The 22,197-nt window shown below is 39.8% G+C and overlaps 1 protein-coding gene across 2 annotated transcripts in view; it reads right to left on the reverse strand.

Annotated features, from left to right (window-relative positions):
* Nucleotides 1–22,197, reverse strand: part of DENND2B (DENN domain containing 2B) — a 151,193-nt gene that overhangs the window by 109,877 nt on the left and 19,119 nt on the right. The window contains exon 2 of one of the 2 annotated variants that reach the window (XM_032222938.1): nt 2,802–2,922. The gene's annotated coding sequence lies outside the window, so the exon portion shown is untranslated. Of the gene's footprint in view, nt 1–2,064; nt 2,432–2,801; nt 2,923–22,197 lie in introns of those variants that run through there. The other variant, XM_032222930.1, reaches the window with a different exon arrangement.

The raw sequence follows: 22,197 nt of genomic DNA on the forward strand, positions 1-22,197 counted from the left end.
GAGAGAAAGAGAAAACAAGAGAAAGAAAGAAAGAAAGAAAGAAAGAAAGAAAGAAAATTGTGCTCCAATTTTCTGCATGTCTTTCCCAAAATAAGACCTACTGAATTCTGTGCAGTTCATCTCTGAGGCTGAAATATAAAAGTTACCTAATATAGGCCTTGACATGGGCAATGATAAGCTCTTGTGTACATATTATGTCATAATTATATCATGCAACATTCCATTCTTTCCTCTTTCATTTAACTTAGGCAGATCAAAAGATGGATGCTGTTGCTTTCTCTTTTTTTTTAGTGAACCAGCCACGATAGTGCGATAATGAATGTAGCAACAAATGAAAAAAAAATCTACCTAATTTGTGAACCTATCTTTTATTTTCAATCAACTTGCAGAAAGTAGAAAGAGGCCATCCTAATTTGACATTATGTTGGCAGGCCCGGCAGGCCCAATCAGAAGTGTCTTTCATTGTGCAGAGGAACACAAAGGGCACTCTGTTTGAGCAACTCAAAAAAGAAAGCTAAAATCTTGCAGGCCACTCCCCATGTCAAAGGCTTGATCTGGATGCATGGAGGAGACTTACTGATTACAGAAGCATATAACAATCAATTAATAGAACTTTAACTTTGTTAAATTTCATCAAACTTCTCCTATCCCCTTACTCACTCCCATTGCTTGGCTAGCCTTTCCAAATTTCATTATTCCCAACATTTCTGCATAGAAGAAAGAGGAAAACCTGGAGCCTACATATTTTTTTAAAGTATCCTGCTGGATGGTGACCCCTTTGCATATCTGGGTTAGCTTCATATTTTGCAGGGCATTCTTTAGCCAAAATAAATAAAAATCTTTAGCCAAAATAAAAAGGTGACAGGGTGGCAGATGTCATTTAGGGTATTAGAAAATGATGAGGAGAGAAACGTACGCCTGGAGTACAAATGCCCCATATTCATACAATGGTAAAAATGTGAACAATGGGTATAGTTCCCAGTTGATTGTCCAGTATAGCTTCAAGAATCCTAAATTATTACTGTCAATCTAGTGTGTTTGGTTGTATATTAGATGGCATGGGTTTGTTTGTTTGTTTGAACAACAAGTCTGGTTTTATTATACATTAATTGACTGTTCTTTCCTCCGGAGGTTCCTATTATAAAATCACAGCCTGAAGCACTTCTTTTAAATCTTTAATTGCTTGTCTAAACTGAATTTTCTTAAAGCTCTGCTTACATCTGCACACATAAGGAATTTACCATAAAAGGGGTTGAAAATCCTTGTTGTACTCTCCCTAAAAGAAAAGAAAAAAGCACTCACCCTTTATTAAGGAACAAGTCCTACTAACTAGACAAACCAAAGTAAATAAAACTACAAAAACAAATAAGAAGAACATTCTCACCGAATGTTGTGGAACACTCTGTTAAAAGTATACTTCTGCTTTACCTCCATGGGAAATCCAATTAAGACTTCTTTATTTTAAATCACCTATCAGCAACAATTCAAATTCCCATGCAAACAAGCTGAGATCAAAAACAGTTCCTCCAAATACATTCTTTATTCTATACACAGACATACACAAAACAAACAGTGGATAATTATTTGTCACATTGACACTTTTTGTTCTTGCAGTTCAAATACAATTCTCGAATAATAGTCTCTAGCTGCAGCTGTAGGTATCTCAGCCAGCAGAAAAGTACAGCAAACTTTGAATGAAACCATCTTCTTTGAGGTGGTTTTAAATCTGTCATCTGCCAGACACCAGAAAATGTCCTAATTTCCCCCTTCCCTTTGTTGTTTGGAATATATTTTATGATAAAACAGAACTACCAGTAATCAGAGTATAAAATTCACTGAGTCCAAACACTCTCTGTGGGGATTGGGGGGCTCACTACTTCCTCCTTCTTTGCTTAACAAAGTCCAACTGCTGAATATGACATCACTCCCAAGAGCTTGGGACTTCCAAAACATATGCTGACATGCATTCAGAATAAATGGTCTAAGCAGGAAAGAGGAGAGCGAAGGAGAAACAACACAAGAGGAAAGAAGCAAGAGAAACACAAAATGGAAAGTTTTCATTACCTGATACAGAACAGACTTTCTTTTCCATGCCATGCTTGATTTTGTAATTCCCAGACCAAAAAATAATAATAATAAAAATTGCCCTATTAACAAGAGGGACTGGACGGCTGAGTTGGGAGTCAAATACCTGCTGTGATTCCCACAGCTCCTTCACATGACCTTTCGCAGAGCAGAATTTATCCAAAATGATTGCCCAGAGAGAGGGAGAGGGAGAGAGAAAAAGGGAGAGTACACAGTCTGGCTGGGTTAGTTGTCATGGAGATCATTCTCCCTCACCCTTTCTCTCACACATGCTCCCTTGCTTTCTGCACAGTCTCTCTCTCTCTCTCTTTCTCACACACACACAAGTTATACTGAGCGTCACTGCTTTGGAAGCCACCTATGAACCAGCACTTTTTTTTAATGCAATCTGTCCCTCCTCCCCGATTCCTCTGAAGAAGAAAAAAAAAAGCATTTTAAAAAAAACCCGTGGTCTGTAATTGATTATTACAGATTAGGAGAGATAAAATGTTTTCAGCAAGTGACGTAGTGTAGACAGAAGGGGGCAGGGACAAGCTGCATTGCTAAAACGTATTATGCAATAAAATAGGAGTTGCCTGCTGTTGAGTCACTGAAGGTGCAAGCATATGTGGCCTACGACATGACAAATCTGGCATTTCTAACTTTGACATGGATTGGAAACACAATAGTAAGAATCTCAAGGTTAAAAAAAAAGCTACTGTTGCAGCAAAACGTACCTTATGGCTTAACTCCGGGTTTTTGTTTTTTTTGTGTGTTGTTGTTGTTGTTTTGCAGGGCCCTTAATGTCTGCAGATCTTCCTTGTCATCAAGCCAAATATCCGGTATTCTTTCATCCTTCTGCAGTTAAAAAGAAGTTCAGGAATGAGATCACCTTGTGAGATAGGATGCAATCTTTTCTCTTAAATGTTTTTGTTGCTTCCAGGAGTCAATGTACAATACCACAAATGATAGCATCCCAAGTTCACATCTCTTTGCTTTGGCTACAGCTGGTTGTATTTGTCATTTGTTCAATTAACAAAAAGAAGTGCACCTGGATATGCATGCAACAAATCCCAATGTTGTCGGATTCAGCCACTTAAAACCATTTCATCAGACGTGACCAAAATAAACTCTCTTTCTTTTTTTTAACTCCTCAGTAGACAGCAAATGTGCATCTCTTTGATAAGCTTTCTAGTTTTAAATTTTGTCTTCACCAATGGATTGGTTTTTGTTAAACAGAAACCCTGATATTTGAACATATAGTCAGTACAAAGATTATTAAAGTGGCATAATTACTATTAGTTTGATTTAGTTTTTTTCAGGTATTTCATAGAGTTGTACCCACTACTGACTTGGGTACTAGATACCCTAAGATATACAAGATTCTAGTTCTTTGGATAAGGCTTACTCTCTGAGGAGGAGAAGGAGAAGAACCCTTTCCACTATTAAGATAATCAAGTAAGACTTTGATAGATAACAAGGATAACATAAAACCAGCAAGACTGAAGACCTAGCTCAAATAAAACAATGGGCCCACTCTATCAGGATACACAGCATAAATACACAAAACATATTTTGAAAGCATATTTTAGGTGTAGCAAAACTACAGTTTAAAAGCCTGAAATGTTCCTTTGGAAAAAATAGAAAACAATTAGAAATATAAGTATATATTCACATACACACACATCTGTATAATGTTAAAGGAGCTATTAAATTTATGATTAGTAAAAATACTTGAGATTTCCAAGGTGCGATGTGCTCAGTCAGAAATTCTGAGCAGGAAACTAATGACATGAATTAGCTCTTCAGTTCCTAGGCTTACAACATACTTTTCCAGGAAAGCTCATGACTTTGCTAATTCTTTCATCTTATCAAACAAAGGTGAAATAATATTGAATATAATACTTGAAGATTGGTACATGATGTATACCTTTGCTATTTTTCACCTCCATTGTCTAGTTCTGTTTCCTTCAGGAACCTAGATTAATTTAAAAAGAAAAAAAAACTTGTTGAATTTTACTTGAAGCTCTTCCTTGTTGAAAATAAACCTAAGGACTGAATAGGTCTACAAGACTGGGTTCCCAAAAAGGCCATTATGTGCAGTATTCCCGAGAAAGGGCCACCATAGAAAGTCTATTTCTATAGAGAACATGTATGATGATGATCATCTGCTGTTCAATAATTCTCATATTGGCCAAAGGTGAGACTCTGAACATAGTCATTTTGTTCTATGAGTAGAACCCCCAAATTAAGGGCTGCTTTTTCAGCAGCAGAACAATTTTGGTCATATTCAACATAGGGACTATGCCCAAACTTGATGGATTCTGGACAAAAAGCAACTCTGTCTTGTTAGAATAAAACTTTAGCTTGTTTTGTCCAATTCAGCTCTGGGTAAAAACATCTATTGCATCTCCTCTCCAGCCAGAATGAAGATATACATCTAATTATCTTCTGCCAGGAATCCTGTCACATCCTTGGAGTCTACACAATCAAAAGAATACTGGATAGACAGTCAAATATGTTATCCAATTTATCCCTTATCTCTGCTTTAAAAAAAAATCTAAACTAGAGCAAATGCAAACAACTTTATCAGTAAACTGTCTTGCAAACATGTCTCAGCAGTCTGGGGGTTGGGATTGTGGGGAACATCTCATCTGTCCATTCCTAGTAGGACATTGGCCACTTGCCAGTCAGCATTCACCCATGTAATGTGATAACAAAGAAGTCTTAAATTGATGAATATAAGGATGAGAGCAATCAACCAATGGAACAACCTAAGGATGAATAAATGAATCAACCTAAGGATGAGAGCAATCAATCAGTGGAATAGCTTGTCTTCTGGATGCTCCATCACTGCAGCTTTCAAAAAGAAACTGGATAATCATTTATCTGAAATAAAATAGGGTCTCATGCTCAAGCAGGGGCTTAGACTAGAAGACCATCAAATCGCCCTTCCAACTCTATTATTCTCTACAGGTAGTCCTCGACTTATGACCCCCATTGAGCCCCAAGATTTCTGTTGTTAAGTGAGACATTTGTTAAGTGAATTTTGCCCCATTTTATGACCTTGCTTGCTTCAGCTGTTAAGTGAATCACTGCAGTTGGTAAATTAGCACCCGGGTTGTTTAGTGAATCCGGCTTCCCCACTAACCTTGCTTGCCAGAAGGACGTAAAAGGGGATCTCATGACCCTGGGACACAGCAAAGGTCATAAATATGAACCAGTTACCAAGCATCTGAATTTTGATCATATGCTGAAAAGGTTGTAACTGTGAAAAACAATCATAACTCACCTTTTTCAGTGCCATTGTAACTTTGAACGGTCACTAAATGAACTGTTATAAGTCAAGGGCTACCTGTATAGATACTCCTCGCTTAATTTTTTTTGGGGGGGGATCCTATTATATATATAGCAATAGCAATAGCAGTTTGACTTATATACCGCTTCATAGGGCTTTCAGCCCTCTCTAAGCGGTTTACAGAGTCAGCATATTGCCCCCACAGTCTGGGTCCTCATTTCATCCACCTCGGAAGGATGGAAGGCTGAGTCAACCTTGAGCCGGTGAGATTTGAACCGCTGAACTGCAGATAACAGTCAGCTAAAGTGGCCTGCAGTACTGCACCCTAACCACTGCGCCACCTCGGCTCTCTCTCTCTATATATATATATATATATATATATATATTGAGGCAGCAAGAATGACTGAGGTGAAATGGCAACTTAACAGAAACCTTTATTAACACGCTAACAGCAACTCCAGAACTAGGGAAAAGATCAGTTCCCGCTTGACAGCTTTTATACCCCGAGCTGTCAACAGGAGGGCCAATCAGGATGTGATAATCTTCCCGCTCTGGCTTCGCGGCTTGGCCAATCAGGAATGACTGTGTGCGGACACGTCTCATGAAACAGGGACATAACAGATCCCACGCTTATTATTTTTATAAGTCAGTCAACTGGCAAGCATATCTAATACTCCTTCCTTCTCCTATTTTCTTCACAAAAGCAACCCTCTGGGATGGGATGGGATGGGATGGGATGGGCAGAGAAAGAGTGAATGGCTTTCATAGTTAAGGAGGTGGGACTACAACTCACAGTTTTCTGGCCTGTGCCTTTTCCATTAGACCAAACTGATGTTATTGGAGCTGGAATTTCCAGCACTAAATAATGCTGTCGTAAAGTGCATGTCACATGACCATAACACTTCGCAGCAACAATCCTGGCCATCCTTGTTGCCCTTATCAATGAGAGAACCGTAGGTTGTTAAGCAAAGACTTCACATGAATAGGACTTGCAACTTCCTACCAGCTTCCAATAATCAAAATCAGTGGGGAAGTTGGCAGGAAGTTGCAAGTCCTATTCATGTGAAGTCTTTACTTAGGCGGCTTGCAAGCAGGCCAGTGGACAGGTAAGTATTATGGAGTACATCTGGACAGGAGAAGGGATTCCAAGAGAGTAGTGTCAAAAGAAACAGAAGTTGAATGCAGTGGAATGAATTACTTAAAAAGTTTGTTTGGTAAAATAAGAAAAGATAGGAAAGAAGATGAATTGGAACTTCATGAACGCAAACTAAATATAGATGCAAGTGAATTGTGTCAAAGAAATGCTTTGAGATGTGTTTTCTGCATAGACAATTTGAATGAGAGTCAAATTGAAAAACAAATACAGTATATAAAGGTAAAATAAATGGTTCAGAGAAATCTAGTGGGTCATGGTTGAACCATGACTGAAGAGATCTAGGAAAAAAAGAGAGTGGAAAAGTTTAAACAAAAAGCTATTTCCTTTCTCTTTTCCTAGAACTACTTATTCTCAAAGTGAACAGTGTGATCAATACCAGATATGTATTTATGTTTTACTACCATTTCCATTTATATTTTGTTCCCCCCTTCAAGAACTCAAAAAGACATCTCTCTTTTTCTTCACAACCACCATTATATAGATAGAGGTAAGAATGTGTGACTGGTCATTCAGTGTAGCTCTTTAACTATCATGGCATCCTGCCATCTATCCATATTATAAAAATAAAATAATGTTAATTACACCAGCATCTCGTGCTATAGTATGGAAATACAAAGCATCCTTTTTTTCATGTTATTTGAACTCAAAAGGAATTTCTGCAAGAATTTCCGTTATGGCAGAAACCAATCAAAACCTTTTAAACTTCAAGACAAGGGCTTGGAGACTTCCTGTAAAAGCAACTGGTTTCAATGTTGAAAGCTTTCGGCAATGAAGCCCTACAAACTCAAAGATTTGCATTTGTACTAGGGAAGGAAAGCAGCAAGCTCAACACTCCCCCTCGTGGGAATGAAGCTGTAGCGCAGATGCTAAGTTCTAAAAGATCCCCTATGTTTCTGTTTGATTATTAATTCTGATATTATCACGCGGCCTCAAACCTTTCATACATCATCCAGCACTTTGCTAAGGAAAAAAAGAATACTGAAACTGCCTTTGAACCTTTCCTAACAGCATCTCATTGATTTAGCTTTCAGAGAAGACTGTCACTTAGAATTTCATTCCTCCATGAAATGTCCTGTCGAGTTACTAAAACTCTGCTGTCCCCTTTATTAATCAGAAGTCTACTTGAGTTTCCATTAGCAGCTAACTACTCAACCCCTGACACAAATACTCATCTCAAAATGAAAGGAACAGAAATTATTTTTGCTCTTAGACTGGAATGGGCAAATCTGCAGCCTTTCTAACAACTTTTGCTTTTCGGTAGTTGCAGCCTGTGGCTCTCCTTCCATCCCACCACTGGACTCTAAACTTACTTTGGGCAACTCATAATATAATAATACCTAAAACCCAGCACACCGAAAAAAACTCAGATGAGACTTGGTCACTCATAGTATACAACAACATGGGCAAAGACACATCTGACAAGGGACTCCATCCATTGGGCAGTGTTGGACTTCAGGATTTGGTGATGTGGACTACAAACATAGGTATGATCCCCAAATGCCAGTGCTTGGGTATAACTTTAATGGCCACTGTGCCAGCTGCTAGTTAGGGCAAAGTGGCTTCATCAGGTAGTATGTGACAAGAAGTAGTAAGTTACTAGAGCAAACCTGTGCATTATGACGCAGGGGTATTGCAGGCTAATTTTGCTGACTGCCAGGAATTCAATCCTGACTGGCTCAAGGTTGACTCAGCCTTCCATCCTTCCAGGTTGGTAAAATGATGAGCCAAATTATTGGGGGTGGGGAGCAATATTCTGACTCTGTAAACCGCTTAGAGAGCGCTGTAAAGCAATGTGAAGCGGTATATAAATCTAAGTGCTATTGCTATTGCTATATGAGCCATACCACATCCTATAAACTGCATGCTGCCTTTGGTTCTGCGGAAAATGCTACCTATTCAATGGGCATTGCAGATAGGATACGAGAATGGTGTTGTTTGCTCCAAGCATGAAGAGGCCTGTCTTGGCCCTACTGAAGGCTTCTAGCAGCCTGGTGACAGTCCTGTTTTCCCAGCCTTGGAAGCCCATTGAACTGGATGATACATCACATCAGTCCATGAATTAATGAATAAACAACTGAACAGGTAAAACCGTGCAGTAATGTACTTCATCAAAGCCCATGATTTATAGTACATAGTGTCTGGGTCAATATACCATAGTAAACCAAACAGATTTTATTATGCCTTAGTGCGATGTGCAAAGCTGAGTACTCAGTAGATTGTCTATTAATGTTTGTAATATATGCAGTTTTTTATAGTAGTATCATGGATTATTGTTATATGTCACAAAAAACATGAAAATATTTATGAATAATTAGTAGGCATTTAGGGGAAACCTCGTTACCATTGGAGATTCAGAAAACAACCCGGTTTTCTATCTCTTCCAGTCATGCTCTTGAAAAATATAGTGATTGTCTGTACAGCCACAACTGACTCACTTCCACCTCCTGTCTAGTGATGTTAATCAAACTGAGTCACCTTCACTCATATTTTCTAAGATCTTCTTAGCTTCCACTGTGATTCTTCACTGGTGTTTTAAGGGGACTATAAACAATATTTTGTTGGGTTTAAACAAGGGTGGGTTCGTGCCAGTTCTAACCTCTTCTATAGAAGAGGTTCCACAAATCTACAGTGCCGTTTAGAACTGGTTCCAGCTCCCCCCTCCCCGCTTGTCCGCACATCGTCAAGATGAAGAGCGAGAGGAGGAATTCTGGGAGTTGAAGTCCACAAGTCTTAAAACTGTCAAGTTTGAACACCTCTGGGGGTTTTTTTTTCTAAAGGGTTAGGGGTGCAAGGGTCTTGTAACTTGACAGCTTTAAGATTTGTGTGCTTCAATGTCAGAATTCCTGAGCCAACATGACTGGAAGAGGAATTCTGGGAGTTGAAGTCCACAAGTCTTAAAGCTGTCAAGTTTGAACACCTCTGGGGGTTTTTTTCTAAAGGGTTAAGGGTGCAAGGGTCTTGTAACTTGACAGCTGTCAAGTTTGAACACCCCTTGGGAGTTTTTTCTAAAGGCTTAGGGGTGCAAGGGTCTTGTAACTTGATAGCTTTAAGACTTGCACGCTTCAAATGCCAGAGTTTCTGAGCCAACATTTGGTTGCTAAGCAAGAGCGTTGTTAAGTGAGTTTCACCACATTTTACAAGTTGGTCACGCCTACCCAGTCACATAGCTGGCAAGCCACTCCCACCTAGTCACATGGCTGGCAAGTCACTCCCACAAAGCAGGCCACACCTACAGAAGAGGTTCTAAAATAATTTGAAACCCACCACTGGGTTTAAAGAGGCATCATATCAGGGAAATCAACTCTACTCAAAGCTGATGCCAGGTCAAATATTTTGGATTTCAGTTTCCATATGAAACTTCCAAACTTACAACCACTGTTTTTTTTACTTCCTTGGCTGATAAATCAAATCTGAAGCATTTGCACAGCCTTGCTCTGTGTTGTTAAGACAAGCTGAGACAATGAGACTACTGAGGCAACAGATGTGTCATTTCAAAATACCCTGTTTCTTTGTAAGGCAATTCCAGCAAGATAGCCCAATCCAACTTTGCATTTGTAGGGCAAAGCAACTGTTGAACTGGTACTGTAAAAGAAAAGGCAGTGTCAGTCATGGGCTCATCTGAATCTTCTGAGTCAGAGGCTGAAGAGGCAGACCAGACAGTCAGCTTACAATTAAGCAATTAAGTACCTCCAGCAATTTCAAGAAACAACCTGAGCAGGTAAGGCTCTGAACAGATAATAATGGCTAGATTTGGCAAAAGACCTCAAACTGAAGAACATACCAATAGTAATGAAGGGTTGAGCAAAAGTGATCAGCAGAGGATTTTCAAAGAAGTCAACGATGGCCCCATTAAGCCATATCAGCACCTAGAGCTTTATAAAGCAGCTTTCAGGGCTCTACCTCTGTTTGAAACAATATTCTGGCTTTCGTGTTCAGGCCAACACATGACATTATCTGGTGCTTTATTCCCTAGACTGCTATATAAAGTGTTATCGGAACATTTACAACAACCATTGCAATAGCAGCTTTCAAGTTTGTATCAATCATTATTTCTTATATTAGCTGGCAGAAAACATAATCACCAAACCAGGAGGAATCAAGTGTTTTCTGAATTTGGGAAATTACCCCAAACCCAGTGGTAGATTGTGGTTCCCATTGAAGCTCTGGATCCTGTTACATCAGTCTCCTACTCCCTCCTACTAGCACTGATGATGTTACCTTGCTTGGGTAATGAAACATCTGCAAGAAAATAAGCAATGTCAGAGAGCACCAAAAACCCCTGACTTCAATCCTGAGCTACAAATATTCTCCTCTACTGATCAGTTTAGCTGGTTTGGAAACCAAAAAGTGGCATTTGAGCAAAAAAAATCTGTCCTTTTTCTCAAAATGCATTTTTTTTCCAGACTAGGTAATGGGAAATGGCAGCTGAAGTTGGAAAGTCAGAATCATTAAGGAGTCAGGCAGCTTCAAATATGATGGATAAGTAAATAAATAAAGCAGACACAGCACAGTAGCTTAAAGCAGGGAGAGAAATAAAGGCAAATTAAATAAACATAGGAGAAATGGTATGGAAGAGAGAACAAGCCTTGTTTTGATGCTCTAAATCTCCCACTTTTTAAGAATGTTATACTTAGTGTGCTAAGCCAAAGTTTATTCTTTTGGGAGCCTAGTTTTAGGAAAACACAGTCTGGTGCATTTGTTACTCCTAGATAAACAAGATCTCTTCTGTCTTGCAATCTGTCATGAAAAGGAGTCAGACAAACTGAAAACCAGCAATTGACTCAGGGCATTTTTGCAGGGACTTTTTCACTCTTTCAAACCCACAGTACTTCCCTCATGTCACCCTGTAATGTCCCTCACTACTGACTGCCAAGGAACCTCAGGAGCTAAGGTAACCACAGGAATTAAGCTGGTTAAACTTCTTGGGCACAGCTGCCATTTGCTCACCAAACAGATGTTGTGAGTCCAGGACTCCAAAATTATGAGCCAGTTCTGTGAGAGAGTATGACTCCAACTGAAGACAGCATTTCTTCAGAATGAGATGGCTATTGTATTCAGTGCTACTTCGCCTTGCTGGAATTAAGTTTCAGCCTATTCTTCTCAATCCAGGGACTTATACCCTGTTGGAACATTTTGAGATCACTTGATCAGGGCAAGATGTAAAGATAGCTGTGTCAGTGGATGACTTCACCCAGTTGCTTCATTTAGATGTTGAATAAGAGCAGCGAGAGCTCCAAGCCCTGCAGCATCCATAACTGAGGAACCAAGGTCATGATTTCTCCCCACTATCACCACTGACTGGAACCATTGCAGAAGAGTAGCCCGCATGTAGATCAGGGCTGTCAAACTCGCGGCCCACGTGCCATATGCATCACAGGCTGGCCATGTCCACGCCCAGTTTAGTGAAGGGGAAAAAGTCCTGATGCATCACTTGATGACAAATGTTTGGGACCCCTGATGTAGATTTAGATTTAGATTTAGATTTTAATAGCATTTATAGGCCGCCCTTTTCCCTGAGGGGACTCAGGGCGGCTTACAATAACAAGGAAGGGGAGTGAAGACAAAACATAAAAAGAAATGTGCAATAACTGAAAAATACTAAAAACACAACATTCTCTCAGCATTCGGGAGGGGCGGAAGAGTTTATCCCCAGGCCTGACGGGCTAGCCAGATCTTGAGGGCAAGATGGTAGATGGTTTCAAGGGCTGATGTGAAATCAAGCAACACCTGCAAGGTTTCACTCATCCATTAAGTATGATCAGTGTTGTCTCTGTATCATAGTCCAGGCCTGAAACCAGTCAAAATAATCCATTTCCTTCTGGGTCCTCAACTGTTGCAGCACCATCACTTTCTAAACAATCTTCCCCTCAAAGAGGACTTCTCAAGGACAAGGCACACCACCATCACCTCCTCAAACAAATACTTCTCACCATCCTGACCCTGTCTCCTGTCCTCTCCCTGGAGGCTTTCATCCACCGAAAAAGGCAGAGGTCCAGACTGCAAAGCATATTACGTTGGACCGTACTGCATTTACGTATATGAAGTTGAATAGCTGGATAAGGAGATAACCCAAACCACAGTGACTCTCGGCATCAGAAAGCCGAAAGCGGACTCTTAGTTGCTAAAAGATTGTTCCTCCCTGCTCTAAGATATGAATTGTATTTGTTTTTTTACAGTTCATAGCAGGACACCTTGAACGACTGAAGGAAACTAAACAACAAACACGGTGGAGGAGGCAAATTGTGGAGAGTTATAGAGAGAGGCAAAGGCATGTTGGTAAATGATTTATTAACAGAAACAGGCCAGCAATTCAATAATTTTCAACTAGCTGAGTCTAGAACTAATGCTGCCTTTAGACCAGCTTACTTAGACCAGCAAAAACTTTGGGAAAGACATTTGTGCTACCTACTGTAACAGAATGAGAATTCTGAAAAGAGAAAAATGTATTTTTCCCCTTTCCATTGGTTTGGATTAAATTGTCTAGTCCAGTGATGGCTAACCTTTTTGTCATCACATGCTGAAAGCACGCATGCACACCCATAACACAATGCACGTGCAACCCACACCCGCAGGCATGACCCCCACATGCACTCTGCCAATCACACATGCGTGCACGTGTCCCCTGTGCTCCCCTGCCCCCTTGCACATGCGCACATGACATCCCCACATGCACCCCACCCACATGCATGCGCTTGTGGCTCCCACATATGCCCCACCCCCACACATGCATGCACATCCCCCACCCCTGTGTATGTGCGACAGAGACCTGAAAACCAGCTGTCCGGAGGGAAGCACGCGCGCATGCACAGTGGAATTGAGCTGGGATAACAGCCCGCGTGCCCGCAAAGAGGGCTCTAGTTCATATGCCATATGTTTGTCTAGTCTATTCATGTGGAACTCTGGAATCAGGCGAGTCTTGAGAGTGCTAAAAATGATAGACACAGCTTGTTCAGGCTAATAAAAATAGAACTGCAAGTATAATTAATCCACGAAGTCTTCTCCGATCTAATCCTATTAGTACTGTGTGGCTAGGAACTGTAGTGTTTAAAGTGTATGTTTAAAACTGCAACCTCAGAAACTTTAAGAAGTGTTGTCCTACAATTTCCAGAATTCCCCAGTCAGCACTGAGGAATTCTGGGAATTAAAGTCCAGACCTCTTAACATTGCTGAAATTGAGAAACACTGCTTTAAAGTATGTTTTGTTTTGTTTCTGATCATGATACATAAATAATATTTTAAGAAGGTTCAAATTTGGTCTTTGTCTCATTTAGAGATTGACATTACAAGGTACCCATTCCTAAAGATTTCTGGTAAACCCATCTGGTGTTCAAAGGCAAAAAAAGGTTTTAGCATACTGATTATCAGTTTTCTAAAACAATATTTTGCAAAAACAATAGTGACTGCATAAGGGTGCTGAATATAGTCAATAATGTATTTATTTAGAATACTTTCTGAATTAACTATTTGGATGATACACATTAACTGTGTCTGAAACTTGGTGCAGAAAAGACAGTCACAGCATGCACCAGAAAGATCAATGCTGTAGATCTCATTCAGAGATTGAATCAGAAATTAAGAGATTCAAAGATGGTCTAACTTCAACAATGTCACAAAATAACACTAAACAGAAATATAAACGGGCTGTGGACATTACTAGACTTAGACTTACAATCATAATTGAGACCAAAATTTCTGTTGCTAATGCAAAATTTGTATATTAAGTTTTGTTCCATTTTATGACCTTTCTTGCCACAGTTGTTAAGTGAATCACTGCAGATTTTAGAGTAGTAAGCCAGTTGTTAAGTGAATCTGTTTTTCTGACTGACTTTGCTTGTTAGAAGGTCACAAAAGGTGATCACATGACCCCAGGACACTGCAACTGTCATAAATATGTCAGTTGCCAAGCATCTGAATTTTGATCACATGGGGATGCTGCAAAAGTGTGAAAGTGTGAAAAAGATCATGTTACTTTTTCCAGTGCCCTTGTAACTTTGGTCACTAAATGAACTGTTGTTAAGTCAAGGACTACCTATTATAAAATTACCTGGGGCCGTGTGTGCATTGCATTTTGAGGATTTGGGCATGCGGGCATGCATTTGTGTGCATGTGCACCTTGGGCATTCAGTCCAGAAAAGGTTAGCCATCACTATCCTATACCATTTCAGACAAAAGGTTGTCCAATCTCTTCTTTAAAACTTCCAGTGTTGCAGCATTCACAACTTCCGGAGGCAAGTTCTCCCACTGATTAATTGTTCTGTCAGGAAATTTCTCCTTAGTTCTAAATTGCTTTGTCAAGCAATTAATTATGGCACCCGTTGGAACCCTGAAATGCTTCTCTCCTTGATTAATTTTCACCCATTGCTTCTTGTCTTTGACCCCCTCTTCTTTGGCCAACCCCTGAGATATCAGAACATTGCTACCATATCGCCCCCCAGTCCTTCTTTTCATTAAACTAGACATACCCAATTCCAGCAACCGTTCTTTATGTTTTAGCCTCCAGTCCCCTAATCATCTTTGTTGCTCTTCTGCACTCTTTCTAGAGTCTCCACGTCTTTTCTACATTATAGCGACCAAAACTGAATGCAGTATTCCAAGCGTGGCCTTACCAAGGCATTCTAAAGTGGCATTAACACTTCATGTGATCTTGATTCTATCCCTCTGTTAATGCAGCTTAGAACTGTGTTGGATTTTTTGGCAGCCGCTGGCTCTTATTTAAATGGATGTCCATTAGGACTCTAAGATCCTATTATTGTGACATGTACAGTACCCATGTGCCCACCTGAATTACCTCCTACAAGTGATAGAGTGATGGAGTACAAAAATACCTTGATCCCAAGGGGAATACCATAGCACAAGACCAAATGAGATACAAGACTCTTTTGAAGTCATTACTTTGGATATCAACACTATCTACTGTAGATAAATATTTAAAAATTCATAAAGTTATTAACACAGTGGTAAATATAGTGTTAGGGCACAGAATAAGTGTCAAGATGTAGTGTTAAATCTTATTCCAATCATTGAGATCTATTAAATGATAGCAAACTTTTGATTTACCATGCATGGATATCAATTAAGAAAAAATTCTGGATTGATAACATGCACACATTTTATACACAAATTAATGTGTTAGAAAATATAACTAATATGATGTAGTATGGAAAAGGTTTAATTTATTGTCTAAAAAGTGAGCTGCATTATTTATAATTATTTTTTTTTGTTTTGTGTTTATTATTTGTCCTTTTTCCCTCATTGTTTTTATTTTCATTCAGATTTATAGTGAGGATATTGATTTTTCTTTTCCTTTTTTCCTACAAGAGCCAATTTGTTCAACACCTCAAGGAAGGAAAAACAGTCACAAATCCATAAATTCTATTGCATAGAAAATCAGACTTCCAGTTGTTCAAAAGCACGATATATTTTCATCAAAATATGGTGTCCAAACTTATGGAGTTTGAGAAATATTGGTAGGCACACAATATTTGAATTTGATATATACCGTATATAAAGTATGACATTCCCGTCAACCAAAACGTGGCTGAATATTCCTGATTAAGTACCGTAACTCCATTTGAATGCAGCCAAAATGGACCTTTTAGAAGAAAGCACCTTGTTTGTTTTGTTGCTCTCAAAGAACAAATGTGTAAGTCGCCAGTTACTGGGGAAAAAAAATGTTGGCTGATTCAGGAGCAATTTTCAAGACTTTCTAGAACAGTTAAATTGACTAACATGTGCCATGAAGGCCTTCTATTTAGGCACCTTAAAAGAAGCTGGACAAATTCATGGAGATTCAAAGTATCCGCAGCTACTAATCTTGAAAACACTGTATTACTTCCTGAATTGTAGGCCACTTACCCTATTTAGACTACTAGGGAGAAACATGAGAAGAGGACACTTCATATTTTTAAGCATCCTAGTTCCCCAAAGTATAATAAGGAATGCTGAAGTAGATGGGCCTGAGGCTTCATTTTCTGTTCTGGGGTAAAATGAAGCAGTGGTTGCAATTATTTACTGGAGAGAATATGCATTCTTTTGATCTGTTGTATTCTGAAACTATACCAGTATTGCTAGCTGCACTTTTTTTTCTTTTTGCATATGTTTAACCCAGTCTCCTGAATGCTTCCTGTGGATTTCCATTAAGAGAAATATGATGATTGGTGGATGTGCTGAGGAAGAAAGTCTATGAACTTCAGCAAGAAACAAAGGTCATGTTTTAATAACATTGGTGGGAAAAGATTATTTAGCACAGAGTGATCTTTCAAAGATTTTTGAAGACTGGGTTCATGATTTCCCTAGAGATTAAATTCCAGGAGGAGAATATTCTCTTTGGATTCCAGAAGAAGGTTGAAAATTTTTTCAATTATCCTAAATCAGCAGCAGATGGAGTGAACAGGAAGCATGCTCCACTCCAGAATAGAAGCCTTCCATTTCATTACGTGGAGCATTCAGACATATTACATTCTCTGTTGAAAGCAGCTAAGGGTAATCCAGTTAACTGTTAAACAAATGTCTTTGAGATTAAGGTTGGACTTAAACCAAAGTATGAATTTCTCAACTGGGCTAATTTCATATCAAGGACAGCTAAATGTTCTCTTTACCAACTCCAATAGAACAGATCTGGGTATTATGGAGAAAGTGAAAAATTTCATAGAGTTATCTGGTTTATTCAGAATCGCTTTCTCAGTCTAAGATCAGGTCGTTAATAAAGTTCCCTTTATTGTCCTTCACAGTGCAGCATCATTGCAGAAAGGGATTTCTATAAGAGCACAAGGCTCAACCCCCTCCCTCTCCCTCCCCTTAAATCTTCTCTCATTGGCTTAGGAATAAGCTTCACATGAGAATACTCAAACTTGCAGTACGTTTCTGTGCTACCACATGGATGTTATTCCTGTTCATGTTAACGGACAAATGACTAGAAAAAGGAAACGAGTGCCTTCTTCAAGCATGGGGAACCATTCTTTCTATACAATGAACATACGACTGTGGTTAAAAAAGAAGTATTTTTCTTTTTGAGGGGACTACCTAAGCTAAATAGTAAAAATAGCTGTATTATGGCTATTTTTTCCTACAAAATCAATTTTTCAGAAGAGCATTAATTCCCAAAATATGGATATATTACTTACAACAAGGGTCCCCAACCTGTGGGCTGTAGCCCACTACTGGTCCGCAGCCTTTTCGCAACTGGGCCATGTGAGTGGATAGCTGGTGCATGGCACACATGTGCACAGTCCCACTCACATGAGCATCAACTCGCACGAGCATCATGGGCGCTCAAGGCCTCACGTAAACATCACAAGCGCTTGAGGCCCCACTCGTAAGAGCACTTGTGGCTGCATTCACACCAGCGTCGCAGGCGCTTGGGGCCTCACTTGTGTGTGTGTTGCAGGCACTCATGGCGCCACTCTTGTAAGCAACAAGGGAGCACACACACACACACACACACACACCTGCTCCTCCCACAAAACCATCCCCTCTTTCCTCCCTCCCCTCTCCTGTTCCGGCTGCCAACCCAGAAAAGGTTGGGGGACTCTAACTTACAGTATATAAGAATAGAGAATACTGAAGATTGTGGTTGATTTGTTTTTACATTCTTGTAATTTTTCCACTTTGAGGAGATTCGAATTTATCAGCAGCACCTTTCCTCAACCTGCAGATGGAGTATGCCACTAAATCTTTTGTAAAGAAGTTTTTTTTAACCCATTTATTAATTTATAGTGTTTGTGTATCATCAATTCCTCAATAATTCTGTGGTTTATAAAACTAAAGATATCACTATTAAAACAGAATCAATAGCGCTACATCACAACAAAGCTTTAGTGTCCACTCCCTGTGGAGATTCGAACCCTCACCACCCTCCAGGCCTTCCGCAAAGCCCTTAAAACCTGGCTGTTCCGACAGGCCTGGGGCTAAAGAGCTGTTGCCCCCATCTCGAATGGTATGACTGTTGTGTGTTTTTAAATTATGTATTGTTATGTTTCGTCTTTTTATTTTCTGTCTGTACCCCCCCTTCCCTGATTTGAATTGTGAGCCGCCCTGAGTCCCCTTGGGGAAAAGGGCGGCATATAAATGAAATGAAATGAAATGAAATGAAATGTCCACTTTTGAATATCATTCCCTGGAGATCGTTGCCAGGCCTCATCACTCTCATCGCTAATGGCCCTTCAGCAATAGCTGAAAATGGAAAGTGTATTCACAGAATAAGATAATGCTAATTATGGTTGTTTATACAAGTTTTATGATTATTGCTATTGTTTATATTCTAAATTGTGACATTTTAATTCTACCCTTATTAGTTTTCACTGTATAATGATCTTTCTGTGCACACTTTAATTAAGACGCTTTGACGGTAGTATGCTGTTGTTAACTGCTCACATTTTAATAGCATGTACCGGTAAGTATCATAAATATCTAGCAAACACCAGAAAACAACAAAGATGGGATTTTCTGTATCTCTTCCCTGCTATCTAGTGGCTACTTAAGGTTTTGTAGCACATGTATGGTAGCCCTAAGTTGACAAGACCAAATTTTTCATAGTCAAATTTCCAAAGCCTGAAAATGACAAAACAATAGACAATTGCTTTCAAGGTCCAATCTAATAGGTGAAGACAACGTTCTCTTTCAGAGAAAACACGTCCATAACAGGTTTCTTGTTATCTCCAAGCTGACCTTCCAACTGTTTCATCTCTAATTTCACTCCTACAATGATAACTGTTCCTCAAATCATGAGAAGATCTATCATCCAAAATTCTTGGGAGAATGGAGAAAGGAACTTGCTGGGTGAATTCAAGGCAACTATGAACTTAGGAAGATGCTCTCATTATTTCAATCAATTTCCTCATAATGAATTGCTACTTGTATGCAGTTTATTTCTTGAATATTGCTTTCCCCTTTCTTTGGCTTTAAGCTTCTTTATCAATTCAATTTGTCAATTTAATGGGTTTATATGCCGCCCAATCCCGGGGGGGGGGGACTCAGGGCGGCTTACAAGTACGAATAAAATAACATACAGGGGAAGAACATAAAACAATACAAACATTTTAAAAACACAACATACATTCGGATTATTTGGGGGTTGACCTTTATGCAGTCATTACCCTATTCATACTGCACTGTGCTATAATGTAATTTCTTTTTATAGCATGTTGTGAAAATCCAATCATTATAGTTTATAAATTTTCATTTAAGTCTTAGCATCTTGGAGAAACTGTTTGATGGGATATGGGAATTGGTGAATGTCTCTTTATGCAGCCATACTTTCAATACTTTAAAAAAAGATCAAAAAGAAAAAAAACAGGAGCTGGATTTTTCAGATTTAATTGCCCTCCTGTTCCTACATCCAGGGGTGGCTGCTGGGGGCTCGCACAGGTTCAGGCGATCCTCTAGCTAGAATTCTGACCAGTTTGGCGAATCCCCAAATGCCACCCCTGCTGGCCACACCCTCCCCATCCTGCCCCCCGCACAGAGGCTCAGGGTGGGGAGAAAACCGGCCTACCACGGGTTCTGGAAATCTGGAAATGGGCTTGTTTCCAGCTTCCAGGGGGCCTCCAGAGCCTGGGGGAAGCAGTTTTTACCCTCCCAGAGGCTCAAGGAAAGCCTCCATAGTCTGGGGAGGATGAAAAATGCCCTCCTGACTAGGCCCTGCCTACCATGGCCACGCCCACCCAGCAACGGGGCAGCGAACCCATTGCTGCCATTTTTGAAGCCCATCCCTGCCTACATCGCTTATCATCTCACCTAGCAAGACCTCAGCTGTATTAGATGTAACATATCTTATCACATGCTTAAAAGTAAAAGCATCCCAGCCACTGCAGTATCACCAAAAGTGGGCATCTAAATCAGAACCAGAGTTGAGGATTTAACAATTTTGCCCTCTAAGAAACAACTTTCTGGCAAGTGGAACATTAATTGGAAGTGTTTATCGCTGAGTTGCAATCTCATGTGTTTAAGGAAAGATCATTATCCCCAACTTGGCAATGTAGCTTGGAAAATATTAGCAGCAGACCCAAGTCTTCATCTTATTTCATGTCACCAACTGCTATGAAGCAAACTGAGGAAAGCTATAAGCAATGCAAATTTATCAATGTTAAAAAACAGAAAAAAGATAAACTAAATGAGGAAAACAAAGGTTTTTTTACATACTATTTCTTAAACCCTGACTCTCATAAATATTGTGCAGTATACAATGTATTGTGTTTGTTTATTTTTAATAGATATTCTTCCAGTCATTAGCCCTTGTTCCAGAAACAGAGCAATCTAAAGCAAATATCACACATACACACGTTATATCAGTTATCAAAGAATCCAAAATAAAACCAGAAGTACAGCAAATCTTGGGGGGAAAAGTGTGAGAATTGGACACTGACTATCTATACCAAGCACATTGGATTGCTGAAGGAGCAGACTGCTTCTTTTGTTTCAAGTTGTATCTAGGACAGCATCAGATGTGGTGGAATTATTCCACCCAGAATTGTCCATTAGCTAGGCCAATTAAAATTCAGGATGCTATAGTCCCCATGCGAAGGATGCTATGTTAGAAAAGACTGCCCTAGGATTTGATGCAGAGGTGGTATTCAGCAGGTTCTTACCAGATCTGGAGAACCAGTAGTGGAAATTTGGAGTAGTTCAGAGAACCAGTAAATACCACCTCTGACTGGCCTCACCCACATCTATTCTCTGCCTCCTGAGTCCCAGCTGATTGGGAGGAAATGGGAATTTTGCCATAACCTTCCCCTGGAGTGGGGAGGCAATGGAGATTTTATAGTATCCTTCCCCTGCCACACCCACCAAGCCATGCCACACCCACCAAGCCACGCCCACAGAACCAGTAGTAAAAAAAATTGAATCCCACCACTGATTTGATCCTTTCCTGTAGCGCACACAGGTAGCACAGGTATTTATTTATTTATTTATTTATTAGACTTATATAGCGCTTCATAGGGCTGAATTTTTTTTTTATAGCAAATTGAGTCAACAATTTGCCCCCACAGTCCGGGTCCTTATTTCACCCACCTCGGAAGGATGGAAGGCTGAGTCGACCTTGAGCCGGTGAGATTTGAACCGCTGAACTGCAGATCACAGTCAGCTAAAGTGGCCTGCAGTACTGCACCCTAACCACTGCGCCACCTCGGCATTCCGCCACCAAGGTATTCATTGTTGAACTATAAAACCATAAAAATATGTATAACTCTCCTGAGGATTTTTACATATATGAATGACAATCTTTTGACAACACAAATTCTCCATCCTCGGCTACTGTTGACATAAGACAGAGGAAGGCAGAATTAATGCCAAGAATTCTTTCTTACTCTTGTACAGCCAGTGCGGTATTATTTTAGCTTCCTATTCAATAAATATAAGGTGCATTAGAGCAATTGGGAAAGATGGAAGCTGGAGTGACACTTAATTCCTGCTATCCTCTCTACCCTATTTGACAAGTATCAGAATCAACGTAGGCAAGTACTCACAAGCAGAAATAGTGATAAAGAATGTGCCGGTATTGTGTTCTCCCTGAAGCTCCTTTGTGCTGGTACAGCACTAGTGTGAGTTAACATTCAGTTAATGGGATGACTCCAATGCGGTAATAGGAGAAAAACAGCCTGTTTCCCAAGTTTTCTCTCCCAAAGAAATATAAACATACGCTATGGAAATGCTCAGGATGTGACCATTTCTCCAAGGACAC

Source organism: Thamnophis elegans, chromosome 1, assembly GCF_009769535.1.
Source record: "Thamnophis elegans isolate rThaEle1 chromosome 1, rThaEle1.pri, whole genome shotgun sequence".
In the NCBI taxonomy this organism is placed as follows: domain Eukaryota; kingdom Metazoa; phylum Chordata; class Lepidosauria; order Squamata; family Colubridae; genus Thamnophis; species Thamnophis elegans.